Here is a 13,497-nt window from a genome sequence, read left to right as displayed (position 1 = left end):
CCTGGCTGCCTTGTTTTCCTCATCTGTTCAGTAGGATAATTAAGCGTACCTTGTGGAATTGTTGGAAAAATGAAATGAGATATTAGAACTTAAGTGCTTTACATACGTGGGTCCTCAGGATGCTTACAGTCCGTTTGGGAGTAGAGTAGGGTATGTCCTATCTTTGAGAACACAGTGGGGGACATGTCATTGAGATGTCCAGAAGAGAAAGTTCCAGCTGAGACCCTCAGGTTTGTAGAAGCCTCCTGGGGAAGTTAGTGTCGGAAGTGGCTTCAACACTCAGGTCAACTTACATTAGGAAAAGAGTGGGAATGACCAAGGCAAAGGCATGGAGGGGGGAAAGTGGCCTTATTTACATGGAGCTTTAGTATCTAATGTGGGATAAGGACATAGGAGAAGATACATGAGGATCCTTGTTGCCTATAGAAGAGGATCCCAAACTGGATGATTGTTTTATAGGAATGACCTAGGGTGCTGGTTTAAAATGCAGTTTCTAGGGTTCTACACCAGAAATTTTGATTCTATAGAGGGGGTTAGATCTCAGGAACCTGAATTTGTAACAGTTTAATGAGTGTATTTATGTGGGGAAGCCGCAAGGTGTGTCTTGGATACTTGGGAATCATTGCCCTTCAAACTAAACTCCTTAGCCTGACATTAAATGCCCTTCTTGATTTGGACCCTTTCCAACCTCTCATTCACTTTACTTTATTCTGCACTAGAGTCAAATGGAGCTAATTAGATGTAGTTCTCTGGACATAATTGCCTGTTTAATGCCTCAGAGCCTTTGCTCATGCCAGTCTATTTCCTAGAGTGAATTGCTCCTCCAGACCATGTAGCAAACAAGTGGACCTCTTTCCAGATTCATTTCCTTTATGAAGCCCTTCCCCCCACCCCCTTTGGAGAAGGGAATGTGCTCTTCTAAGGATCACTACTGTTTTCTGGACCTACATCTATTATATCGCCTGTGATAATTTATAGCACAGAGTGGCTTTTTTCATGTTTATCTCACCCAGTAAGCTGAGACAGAACCCAGGGAATCTGTTGATTCAGCTCAGCACTCCCATAATGTCCATCTCAGTAAATAAGGAAGAAAGAAAGAAGGTCAGGAAGGGAGGGATGGGGCCATCCCTGCTCTGGACTAGGATCTCTGGAAGAGACCAAGAGAAATAGAATACATGGTCAGCTCTTAATGCACCTACACAACAGCTGGGAAATAGACAATGGCCAGGAGACCAATACAAAGAAGAAGCTTTTAGAGAATGAGATGATACAATGAAACTGTATTTTAGACTCAAAGATCAACAGATCTTCAGAGGTGAATGAACAATTGAAGATTTTATTGGCTAGAATTCTTGGGATTATAAGTGGCAGAAGCTTAGTTCAAACTAATTAGGACAAAAGAGGAAATATGTTGGCTTAAATGAAGTCTAGGCACAATAGGATCGAGAGGCTCAAATAATGTCATTGGGATCCCTTTCTTTCTCTTAGCTCTGTGTTCCTTAGCACCATGCCGTTCTCAGGCCAGCCACATCCTCTCCACTCAGTGAGTCCTGCAGGACAAGAACATCTCTTTCCTAGTCCCGCCAACAAAAGTCACGGGATTCCATCTCCTTGGGCCATCTTGGTTCTCATGCCCATCCCTATACCAATCACTGTGGTCAGGGAGAAGGACTGGGCTCATCCCAGAACCAGTCATACCTGGGGCTTGGGCGAAGTGGCAGCTGCACCTAAAATATGTGGTAGTGAATTGGGGGCAGGCATAGACTCTTGGGCTGGGTAGTGGATACTAGGTCAGTGTGCATCAGCAGCTGTCTACTTCAGAGCATTGCAACCCAACCTTTCATTTTGCATATTGGAAAAGTGAGGCCAGGTGACAGAGAGGTGGCATCTTAGAGCTTGTCAGTGGACAAACAACTGAAGAGGATGACCCAAATCATCTGTGTTGTCTCCAAAACAGGAGGCTGACATTTCTGAAAGGATTAAGTTATCTGCCTCTTTCTCCTTTCCCCATCAGTTCTCTTTCCTGAACTAATTAAGCTCCTTCTCCTAGAGGATAGATGTCCCAGAAGAATGAAACCTCAGAATGCAGAGAGGTGTGTGTGTGTGTGTGTGTGTGTGTGTGTCTTTCCTTCTCATTAATGTAGTCTGGAAAAACAAGAGAGAAAGAACATTCGTTCCCTGGATGTTAGGAGAAAATTCAGCAGTCTGATGAGGTTGTCAAAGACCTTCCTCTCTAGATTAAAGATCTAATGTTAAAGCTGCAACTTCAGGGCTCAATGGATGTAAGGCAAGCTCTTCTCCGTGCTTTCAGAATAGACAGGGAGGGCCAGCCCCGTGGCTTAGCGGTTAAGTGCGCGCGCTCCGCTGCTGGCGGCCCGGGTTCGGATGCCTGGCGCACACCGACACACCGCTTCTCCGGCCATGCTGAGGCCGCGTCCCACACACAGCAACTAGAAGGATGTGCAGCTATGACCATACAACTGTCTACTGGGGCTTTGGGGGGAAAAATAAATAAATAAAATTATAAAAAAAAATAGACAGAGAAATACACACTTTTACAGTGGATTTTAAAATCTCTCTCATTTCTCTGTAGACTCTCTGTCATGCCTGCAAAGAGAAACTTTTTCTTACACCCCTTATTCTAAAAAACTCAACCTGGCAAAAAAAATAACAATACCTTATATTTTTAGAACATTTTAGAGTTCTCAAAGCACGTCTACATCCAATAATTCATCCTTACAGTAATCTTGGACAGCAGGCTCCCTTCCTATGTGGAAACAAAGCTTAGGAAGCAGAGTGAGTTTCCATGGTCCCACCACCAGGTGGCAGGATGGAGGCCCAAGACAACATTTTCAATATTATTCCTGTGCCAGGGCCACCTTGGGTTTCTTTCCTGTGTAGCTGAAAAGAAATGGCAGCAAAGAACCTTGGAAAGTAGGCTGGTCTGAGAAATTGGGCTTAAGCCCTGACTTGGTCATCGGTGAGCTTTAGAATCTATGTTGACCTTGTTAGCCTCAGTTTCTTGATATTTCAACAGGGAGCAACAGCTCTTGAACTCATAGGTTTTCTGAAAAATCAAAGAATGTAACTGGGAATTAATTTGGGATTTACAAAGTGCCATTTATGTGTAAGATGATGAGCCCACCATTACTGATGTTTTCATGTACCTGATATGATATTTGGGGCCACACACCTTCAGGACCACAGTGTATCTAATTTTTTTAATGTTTCTATAACTGAATTTCATTTCTGTTCTACTCCATCCATTGGTAGTGGAAACTGAATTCTAGTCAGTTTAGCTTTTCTGCCTCCTACCTCTAACATCTAAGTTCAAGGGGGTTGATGTATTTCTTAGGCAGGAGGTAAGGGGATGTTTGGTGCTGGACCACCACCTCTCAGTTCTGGTAGCTGCTGTCTCATCTGGCCCTTGTCCATCACTCTGTTTTCTTTCTGGTAATGTGCCAGGACCTCTCTGTTCCCACCTGATTTACAGGTATGTGGTCCATCTTGGCATCTGTCTTGCACTATTCATCATTACCACAGGGTCATTTGAGGCTAGCTGGCTCTAACGGTCACGTAGCTTTCCCACCCTACTGAGGGCATGAGGAATGTCCAGCAGCTCTTTTATACCACTGTGAGGCCATGAGGATCTGAGGGGCGCTGGATGAAGCCTTCTTGATCTAGACACACCATGAAGGCTTTTGCTTTCAGGCCAGGGAAGAGACTTGGCCATGCTTGCCACCCACCAGACACTATCTGGACAGTGAGGCTAGACCCTCTTTGCCTTCAGATCCCTCAAGTGCACCTGATTTTCTGTAGCCCCTCATCCTCTTCAACCACCCCATGCAATTAGCCTGGTGGGAATAGAGCACAGGGTCTCTTTTAAGGACGTTCCTTAGCATTAGCAAGCCCATCTTGTTAGATTTCCAACATTCCTCTTTTCCCAAGTTCAAATGATCTTTACTTGCTTGTGGGTTGGAGGGAAGTTAATTCTCTAACAGACCACAGTTTCTTCCATTGTTTATTATTATTATTGTTAGTATTATTTTACTTTCTCCCTAGACCTCAGCTTCTAAAACTCGAAGTAAAAAATTTGACTTCATTTTGCTTTTTTTTCTGGTTTTGCTATGGTAATCTTCCCCTGGGATAATATGGTCCTCAGTTGCCTATATTGCAGAGGGTCATAACAGAATAATCCCTTCCCACCCCCCCAGGATGTCCACATTCTAATGCCTGGAGCCTGTGAATATGTTAATTAACATGACACAGGAAGAATTAAATTCACTTATGGAATTAAGGTTGCTAATAAACTGACTTTTAAACAGGGAGATTATCCTGAATTATCAGAGTCAGCCCAATGTAATCAGAGTCCTTAAACATGGAAAAGGGAGGCAGCAGAGGAATTCAGACTGTGGTAACATTGCTAGCTTTGCCAGTGGAGGAAGGGGGTTGCAAGCTAAGGAAAGTCTCTAGAAGTTGGAAAAGGCAGGGGAATGGGATCTCCCCACCCCCCCCACCCCTGAGCCTCCAGAAAGGAATGCAGTCCTGTGGGCACCTTGAATGTAGTCCAGTGGGACCTTTGTTGGACTTCTAACCTGTAGATTTGTAAGATAATAAATTTGTGTTGTCTTAAACCACCTGGTTCCTGGTCATTTGTTACAACAGCAATAGAAAACTAATGCAGGGTGAACAATAATATGGGTAGGGAGGGTGATGCAGGAGATACTATAGAAGGAATTTTCCTGTTATTTTGGTTTTTAATTATTTCCAGGGAAACCTTCACCTCCTAAGCAGGCCTGGAGGAAGTCACAATGAATGAAGCATCAGACAAGGGAAGGAGCCTTGGGTTCCCCTTCAATGTGCTAAAGAGTAAAATAATTGTTATCTATTAGAAATGGTATAAATCTGACTAACGTAATTCTGTCATCAGGGCGCAGTTTGAAAAGTAAGCTATGGCTATGTTTATTCTGTGTGGCAGCATAAACATTGCAAAATTTTAATCAAGATAGAGGACAAAACCGAAGAACACTGTAAGCACTTAATCATATCATTGTGTGGAGGACACTCCCACCATCTCTGAGGAACTGCTGCCCCTTGAAGTATTTCACTCCTGCTGGTCCTCTGTGTTATCCTGGATTTCCCATCATTGGAAAGATGGAATTCCTTTGATAGATTCAACCGCAGACAATCTGTGATCAAAATCCATCCTTCTCGGCTCCTTTTGAAATGTCAATTCACAGTTCATCTTTATTTTTGCAATGATCTAGTACTGCATAACAAACTGCCCCACAACTCAGGGGCTTAGAACAACTATTCTGTTTTGCTCATAATTTTATGGGTCAGGAATATGGGAAGAGCTCAGCTGGGTGATTTATCTCTGATCCACAACAGGTAGGGTATCAGGGCCTGGAGGATTCGCTTTCAAGAGGACCCCGTCACTTACCTGTCTGGTGCTGGGGTTGGAATAGCGGGCAGTTGATCCTGGCTGGGGCCAGGATCATGTTGGACCTCAGCTGGGGCCATCAACTAGAGCGCTTGACCATGGCCTCTCCATTTGGCTTGGGCTTTTCAGGCCGTGGAGGCTGAATTTGAAAAGGGAACATCCCAAGATCAAGTGTTCCAAAAGCGTAGGCAGGAGCCACAAGGCTTCTTAGCTTTTAGCCTCAGAAGTCCCAGACATCATTTCTACCACATTCTGTGTGTCAAGCAGGTCATTAAGATCAGCGCAGATTCAAGGGGAGGGAACTGGACTTCACCTGTCTATGAGAGGAGTAGCAAAGAATGTGTGGCCATCTAAATCTACCCATTTACCGATGCATGGACTTGCAGGGCTACCAGGGCAGGAAGGGACCCTGGAGATCTTCTAACCAGGCCAGCACCTCTCCCATTATACAGACAGAAAAGAAAAGGCATGGAAATATGCAGGAATCGCTCAAGTTCATGTAAGGGAAGCAGTGATAGAATCAAGATTTGATCCCAGACTTCTTCCTCCCAGTTGCATCTTCCTACAGCCTTACAGCATCAGCTCTGCCATTGTGGCAGTCCAAATATTTATTTAGCAACATTCCTGTGTCCACACTGTGAAGGGAACAGGGGATACAAAACAAGAGCCCCACCTTGTGTTATAAGACAAGATGGGCTTCAGCAGGGCTTCAGTGTGACCTTGAACAAGAAGCTTGTGTCTCTGCACAAGAATATCTAACAGGGCTCAGCCAGCCCCAGTGGCCTAGTGGTTAAAGTTCAGCACACTCTGCTTCAGCAGCCCAGATTCGGTTCCCTGGCGCGGACCCACTACCACTTGTCTGTCACAAGCCATGCTGTGCTGGCAGCTCATGTACAAAAAGAGGAAGATTGGCAGCAGATGTTAGCTCAGGGTGAATCTTCCTCAGCACACACACACACAAAAAAAACAATATCTAACAGGGCTGATGTGAATACTGGAGAGAAGGGAAGTGGTGCTAGGAGAGAACTAACACTCATGAACTACCCACTGTGTGCCCGTTCGCTTATGTTCATGGCACTTTATGCTTATAACTATCCCCCTAGATGGGTATTATTATATCCATTTAAAAAAAGAGGAAAGCTCTTAATAGAAGAGCAGCCATCCACACAGTGACTGTGTGCCGGTCATGATTTTGAGTGCTTTGCTTATTTTAACCGATTTAATTCTCACAGTCATCCACTGGGCTAGGTTGTATGATGATCTCCACTTTACACTTGAGAAAAATGGAACTGTCTGGTGGGAAATGGGAGTATGTGGAGAAGCATAGACAGAGGAGGGTGGGAAGTAAGGAAGTAGGAAGTTGGGACTGAGGGATCTGCATGCTAGCTGGATCCTAGGGAGTGATGGTATCTTTCAGGAGGTGTGTCTAGTGTCCGTTCCCAGCCCTGCCTCTGAATTCCAGACCGATCCCAAACCAGTCGTACTCTGCTCCACCCCCTACAAATCTCAAGCCACATTTCCACCTCTTCTTCTCTCTTTCTTTTTTCATTTTGACCTAAAAAGCCATCTGGCCTCCCAGATCTCAGGAAGGACCATAGGACCCCTGATTGCCCTGAGATGCTGAGAGGCAACAAAAACAGGCTGCCTTTTTAAAAGTCAAGATGAATACAGATAGGCATTTTCATTTATCACAGGTCAGGCACCTCTGGCACCACTCAGAAGGAGGCGAAAATGGAATCTGGTTCAGTTAGAGAGAAAGGCTGCTTCTCTCCATTCCTCATCCTTTCCCCCTTTAATGACTCAATGGGACTGTAATTAAAGGAAACAACACTCAAGAAGGGCAGGGAAAACATGCAAGGAGAATCAGCAGAATGAGAAATCACTGTGGAGCACAGCCCAGGCGCTGCTGACCAGGGGAAGCCCTACTCCATCTGCCTGGCGACCTGGTGGCCTGCCTCCCTGGACGGGTGGAGCGGGGCTGAGCCTCTGTGGGGTCTGGCCCCTGGGGAGTGGTTCTTCCTCCCCGGAAGTGGACTCTTGAGGCTTAGTCCAGCCCTTCAGATCAGCGACAGGGGGTGTGATGGATTCGCAGTACAACCAGGACAGGATGTGCCAGAGTCCAAAATAAGAGGCATGGTGCTTGCCGCATTGTTCTTAAAAATCTTTAGAAATAAGCAAAGCCAGGAGGCAAAGCATCTTTATGGAAACTCTTTCAGAGACTCCTGGGCTGGGAAACAGTATTTAAAGGGTGGAGCATCTCCTCTACAGTGTCCTCATCAAAGTGCCCTCTGATCACACAGGTCCATAGACAGAGAATTCTCTATGTGTACCTTCATCAGTATTGCTATTGATAGCATTAGTTGATTCTATTGACAAACAAATTAATGCTACCAATAATATCAAGACAATAATAGTATCGCTGAGATACGTACAGAGAGTTTTTGAATGCTGATTATGTGCCAGACCCTGGGATAAATGCTTGAAATGCAGCATCACATTAAATCCTCACAGCTACCTTATAAGACAGGCACTGTTATCACTCCTGTTTTGTCCATAAGGAAACAGACTCAGAAAGTGTGAGGAACTCGCCCAAGTCCAACCAGCCAGGTAAAGGCAGAGCAGAAATTCAAAGCCATCTGTTTAACTCCAAAGCCTATTCTCTTAACTCATCAGATGGCAACTTCTAGAGGCTGAGGATAGTTCCCAGGGATAAAGCGAATGTCCTCAAAGTCACGGAGCGTAGAGGGAGGGGCACGCTCCTTCTCTCCATCCTTCTTCAATGTCCAGGGTTCCTTCCTCCCCTTCTGCATCCAAGAGGTCTGGAGGAAGATAAAAGAGAATGAGTATTGAACAGGGCTGGGAGTGATCAGAAAAGAAGGAAATTAGAACTGTGCTTATTGACACAATGCCTGCCCATGAGGCTCAAATTTGGGGGCCGAAAAGGAAGGCGATGCCCATCATTTGCGAGCTGTGCATTTGCATCTTCCCTTGGTGAACTTCGAGTAGAGCCTTCCTCCCTCTAGGTGGGGGGTGGTGAGGTATGCGGTTTCCGAGATTATAATGTGTGGCATTCTCATAAAACCTGTGCACCCTTTTATGACATTACATATTTTATTCTTCCCGTGACATTTGAAGGCTTCTGTGTTTTTTCCCTTCATTTTATTTCTTTGGGACCAAGATTTGCTGGGTCTGATGGTATTTCTGGTAAGCTGATTTTATCGCGTGGAAGTCATTATCTGTTCAAATCAGGAAGCAGCCTCCGCCCTTCCAAAGTGATGGGTTTTACCCTTTGATACCTAGAAGAATGGCGTGGGGGACAGGATCCCCAAATTGAAGGCGGGAATGGGGAGCTGCAGTCCTGATTCTGCCACCTGTTGGCTGCAAGCACGGAATAAATCACGTCAGGGAAGGCGATGGCCATCTGTGTAGACTGCACACTGGAACCTGGAGAGGGAGCTTGGGACCAGCCTGGGGAGAGGCCAACAAATTGCTAAGGTTCATTTTAATTGCTAAAATGTATGACCTCATGATATATGTTCTCAGAGGGCAGAGGTTCTAAGATTGGAAGGACCTGAGGGTGTAAAAAGCAGCATGGGTGGAGGGTGGGGCTTAACTCCTTGGTTGGTAGGAAAGGAAATAGACAGGGGGAAAAATCTCCATCCCTTTGCCTCCCTTTTGTAAGCATCTCTGGAGTGATTGTTGACATTTTAATTGTGTGTTTCATGCAGCTGCCTCAAACACCATTTCGGCTTTGGAAAGGTGCCCCTATGAGAGAATGCATTTTCTCTCACCATCACCCCCACCTTCAGGAGGTCAGTGTAGTGCTTAAGAGCACAGTTTCTTCCATGAGAGAAACCTGGGCCAAAAAAACTCGCTCTGTCACTCACTAGCCATGTGACCTTGGGACAGATCTCTTAAGGCTTCTGAGTCTCAGGCTCCTGTTGAGTAAAATTGGGATAATAATACCTCACAAAGCTGCCATGAGGACTCACTGAGATAATGCATACACAAAGGGCCAGCAACTGGCCCCAAGCAGGCACGAAACATGGTCGCTATTATGATGATGATGTTTCATGCAGGGATGATGATGATGATGGAGGTGATGATGATGAGAGCTAAAATTGTCTGAGTGCTTGCTATGTTCCGAAGCCTCTGAGATGCGTCTCATTATTATCCTTTTTCTTACAGATGGGAAAACTGAGGCAGAGAGCACTTGAGTAACTCACTCAGTTTCACACAGCTCCTAAGTTCTAGAGCAAAGAATGTAAGTCCAGCAGCCTAATGTCGGAATCCTCATCCTTAACCAGGACAAATTCTTCATAAACATCATTTGTACTGGTTGCCTGATATTCCGTGGAGGGGAATATACCACCACTGACTTTGTCTTATTGGTGGACATTTTGAGTTTTTCCAACTTTAGTCTGTGATAAACAACACTGCTCTGAGCATCTTTGGGCAGAAGGTTCCTTCTGTGCTTTGAGTTATTTCTTTAGAATAGACTCCCAGGACTCTATAAGGACAGTTTTCAGATTGCATTAGTGTACCATGGTTTGGGTGAAGGCGTGGGATGGATTAAAATAAAAAGAAGCAACACTGCCTCTGGTTTTTTGCACTATCCTTGTTTTCTTTCAGAATACAGTTCAAGGGCAGGCTGGGGTGTTTGGCCTACAGGGCCAAGGACTCCTTGAGCAAAGGAGTCATGAAATAAAAGTAGTACTTTCGGGAGTAGAGCCTGGTGAAGTGTGTGAGATGCAAATGGGAGATAGTCCAAACGCAGAGGAACAGTGCAGGAAAGGGCAAATGAGGTGGTGGGGCTGTCATCCTCTTGAGGACGTGAGGGGGTCAGAGGCAGTGAGTGCAAAGTTCTTAGTGGCTGTGCTGAGTGCCTTTGAAGACAGACTCCATAGCTGTTGGCATGCTCATCAATTAGACACCTTTTTCTTAGCTATGAAATGAAAACCTAGAATAGCTGTGTTCGTCTTAATTATAGTAAGAGAATTTTTAAGGTATTTTCCCCATCCAGTTTTTAATCTTTTTTCTTATTTTTTTTAAGTAGCTGATGCTCATTGTAAAATAAAATAAATTCAAACACTGCTGAAATGCATAAAGCAAAAAAAGGTTCTCTTTCTGTATCACTCATTGACTTTAGAGACAACTGTACCACACTTTGGTCTAGAGATATATGTCTTTCTATACATATTTTCCCTATGCATATGCAAATATAAATTAAGAATTTATATATGTAAGTTTAAAAATGGAATCACAAAAAGCACAGAGTTGTGTTTCTTTGGGACAGCTTTCTATGTCAGAACTGCATGTCTTTATACATGCTTTTCAAAGAGCATTTTCCTTTTTTTCTTTTTAAGACAACTGATTCCCTAACTTGATCTTAACCATATGTTAACCTTTTTCTTTATGTCAAAAATAAAGATGAGAAAATTGAGACCAAAAAACACGAGAGCTCTGCTTGACTTGAACCCTGGTGTCCTAAATTACAGCCTAGGACTCTCTCTTCCACACAGCATAGCATCCTTCTTTTGTCTTCTATCATGGGTCTTCGGGATAAGTGGATGAGAAATGATGTCATCATCATTACTATTATTAATTTGAAAAGTTATCCTTTTCCCTATATTCTCTAGCTTCTCATGGAACCCTGCCTTAATAAGTCTTCACCCACCAGCCCAGATATTCTTGGGGACCATGGAAGTTGTCCAGGGGTGGCAGACGGTTAGTTTGGAGCACAGGAAAAAGAATAATAGGGCTCCTGCCCTCAGCCACAATCTTGAAACCTTTTAGCCTTGAGGTAGCAAACAGTGAGAAGGTGTCATAAAACACTTGCTAGCCTTTCTCCTCACTGAGAAGATAATACCTGGAGAGAGTCATATATATTCCTAGGAAGGAGGGCTAGTTAATCAGAATTCTGGGCCAGTGGAAAGAGCAGACTTGGCTATGATACAGAGTTGGGTTCCAATCTCATCCCTGTCACTGGGAAGCTGTGTAACTTTGGGAAAATTGCTGAATGTATCTGATCCTCTGTTATCTTGTCCATAAACTGGGAATGAACCCTACACCTTATAATGCTGTTGGCTGAGTCCGGTGTGAATAGCCGGGTACCAGCTGGACTCAGGTCCATAACCTCCCTTCCCAGGGCCAGTTCCTATTGGGTAGAAAGGAGCTGGTGAGCTAGGAAGCAAGGTCCAATGTGTGTTTTCTTTTCAACACCACCAACCAATTCTCAGCAAACAGTGACCGTGTGTCCTACAAGCCAACTCAATTCTGACACTATCCACTTGGAGGTAGTGTAAGATGCACAGGTTAAGCGCTCAGTCATACAAGACTGCACCTACCCGGCCAAGTTCAGATGCCAATCACAAGTCCAAGTCACCAGTGCTTCTGACCAACCAGCTATAGATCAGAGGTTCCCATGACTCCCTCCTTGGGTTCCATTAGTTTGCTAGAGTGGCTCACAGAACTCAGAGAAACATTTACTTCTGTTCACCAGTTTACTATAAAGGATATTATAGGATATAGATGAACAGCCAGATAAAGAGGTACATAGGTGGAGGTCTAGAGGAAGGAGCACGGAGCTTCCATGCCCTCTCCACACCTCCGCGAGTTCGCCAACCTGGAAGCTCTCCAAACCCCATCCTTTGGGGTTTTTATGGAGGCTTCGTTACATAGGCGTGGTTGATTAAATCATTGGCCCTTAGTGATTGATTCAACTTCCAGCCCCTCTCCTCTTCCCAGAGATCAAGTGATGGGACTAAAATTCCCAACCCTCTAATCACATGGTTCCCCTGGCAACCTGCCCCCCTCTTTAGGTGCTTTGCAAAAGTCACCTCATTAACATAAACTCAGGTCTGGTTGAAAGGGGTTTGTTATAAATATCAAGACATCTCATTTGCTCTTATCACTTAGGAAATTCCAAGGTTTTTAGAAGCTCTGTCTGGAAATGAGGATGAAGACAAAATATCTGTTCCATATTATAAATCACAATATCACACATGGGATCCTTTTCTGGCTTTCATTGATCTTTAAGAATTTTTCTCACTGTCATTGAAGGGAAAGGTGATTTTAGAAGCCAATGTCAGGGGGATGATATAGACCTAGGTAATAAAATGCCCTTGTTTCTCAACATGTCTCTACTTATTGTGCATCCTTAGCTAAGCCTCTTATCCTTTCGACAAATTCAGAGAGTTAAATTTGATTCTCTCTGGGGCTCCTTCCCTCCCCCTAATAGTCCATAAATCAAAGCTATACTTGGGTCTGTAGCAGGAAGACCCTAAAGATCAGCTTATATGACAGCCAGTGGGATTTGGGTCATCCCTCCTCCGAACTTCCCTGGAGAGCTGTTTTTTCGTGCATAGTAAACCTTAGAGAGAAGACAGGGTTCTCCATATGGCGGAATTTCAGGCAGGAGCATTGTAACCAACCTCCATGATTTTGTTGTTGCCTCATTTAGATAATGATGCATTTCAACTGAAAACTTGTTTTAATTATAAAATTATTATATGCACATGTAAGAATGTTTAGAATACAGAAAGAGAAGAATGAAGAAAAAAATATCACCCATAGTTATACCGCCTCCAATAACCACCATTAACATTTTGATATCTCCTTTTAGTAGTTTTTATGCATGATATAGATTTAGCAATTTTATTGTGAAATATAATGTACATATAGAAAAAGGTATAAAACATTGCATACAGTTTAATCAATATCAATTAAGCAATATCCATCTAACCATTGCCCAAGTCAGGAATTTGAATATTGCCTGTATTCTGGAAGCCCTCCCCCAACACACCCACTGTGCCTCCATTTCCCATTTTAGACCCTTCTTCCCCTGTAGAAGCAGTCATGGCTCTGACTGTTAAGCTAATCATGTCTCTTATCTTTTCTTTATAGTTTCCCCACCTCTGTATACATAGAACAATTTTATTTTATTTTTTTGATTGATGGTGGTGGGTTCTACAGTATTTAGAATGTGTCATTAAGCTAGGTAAAATTATCTTTTCCTTTGGTTGAAGTAAAAGTTGGTTTTTAGCTCATCCACA

General features: G+C 43.9%; 1 protein-coding gene across 6 annotated transcripts in view; it reads left to right on the top strand.

Annotated features, from left to right (window-relative positions):
- The window catches only part of ASTN2 (astrotactin 2), an 831,863-nt gene that overhangs the window by 485,918 nt on the left and 332,448 nt on the right, over positions 1-13,497 (top strand). The window lies entirely within an intron of this gene.

Source organism: Diceros bicornis, chromosome 28 (assembly GCF_020826845.1).
Source record: "Diceros bicornis minor isolate mBicDic1 chromosome 28, mDicBic1.mat.cur, whole genome shotgun sequence".
Lineage (NCBI taxonomy): Eukaryota > Metazoa > Chordata > Mammalia > Perissodactyla > Rhinocerotidae > Diceros > Diceros bicornis.
This window is presented reverse-complemented; position numbering and strand designations above follow the sequence as displayed.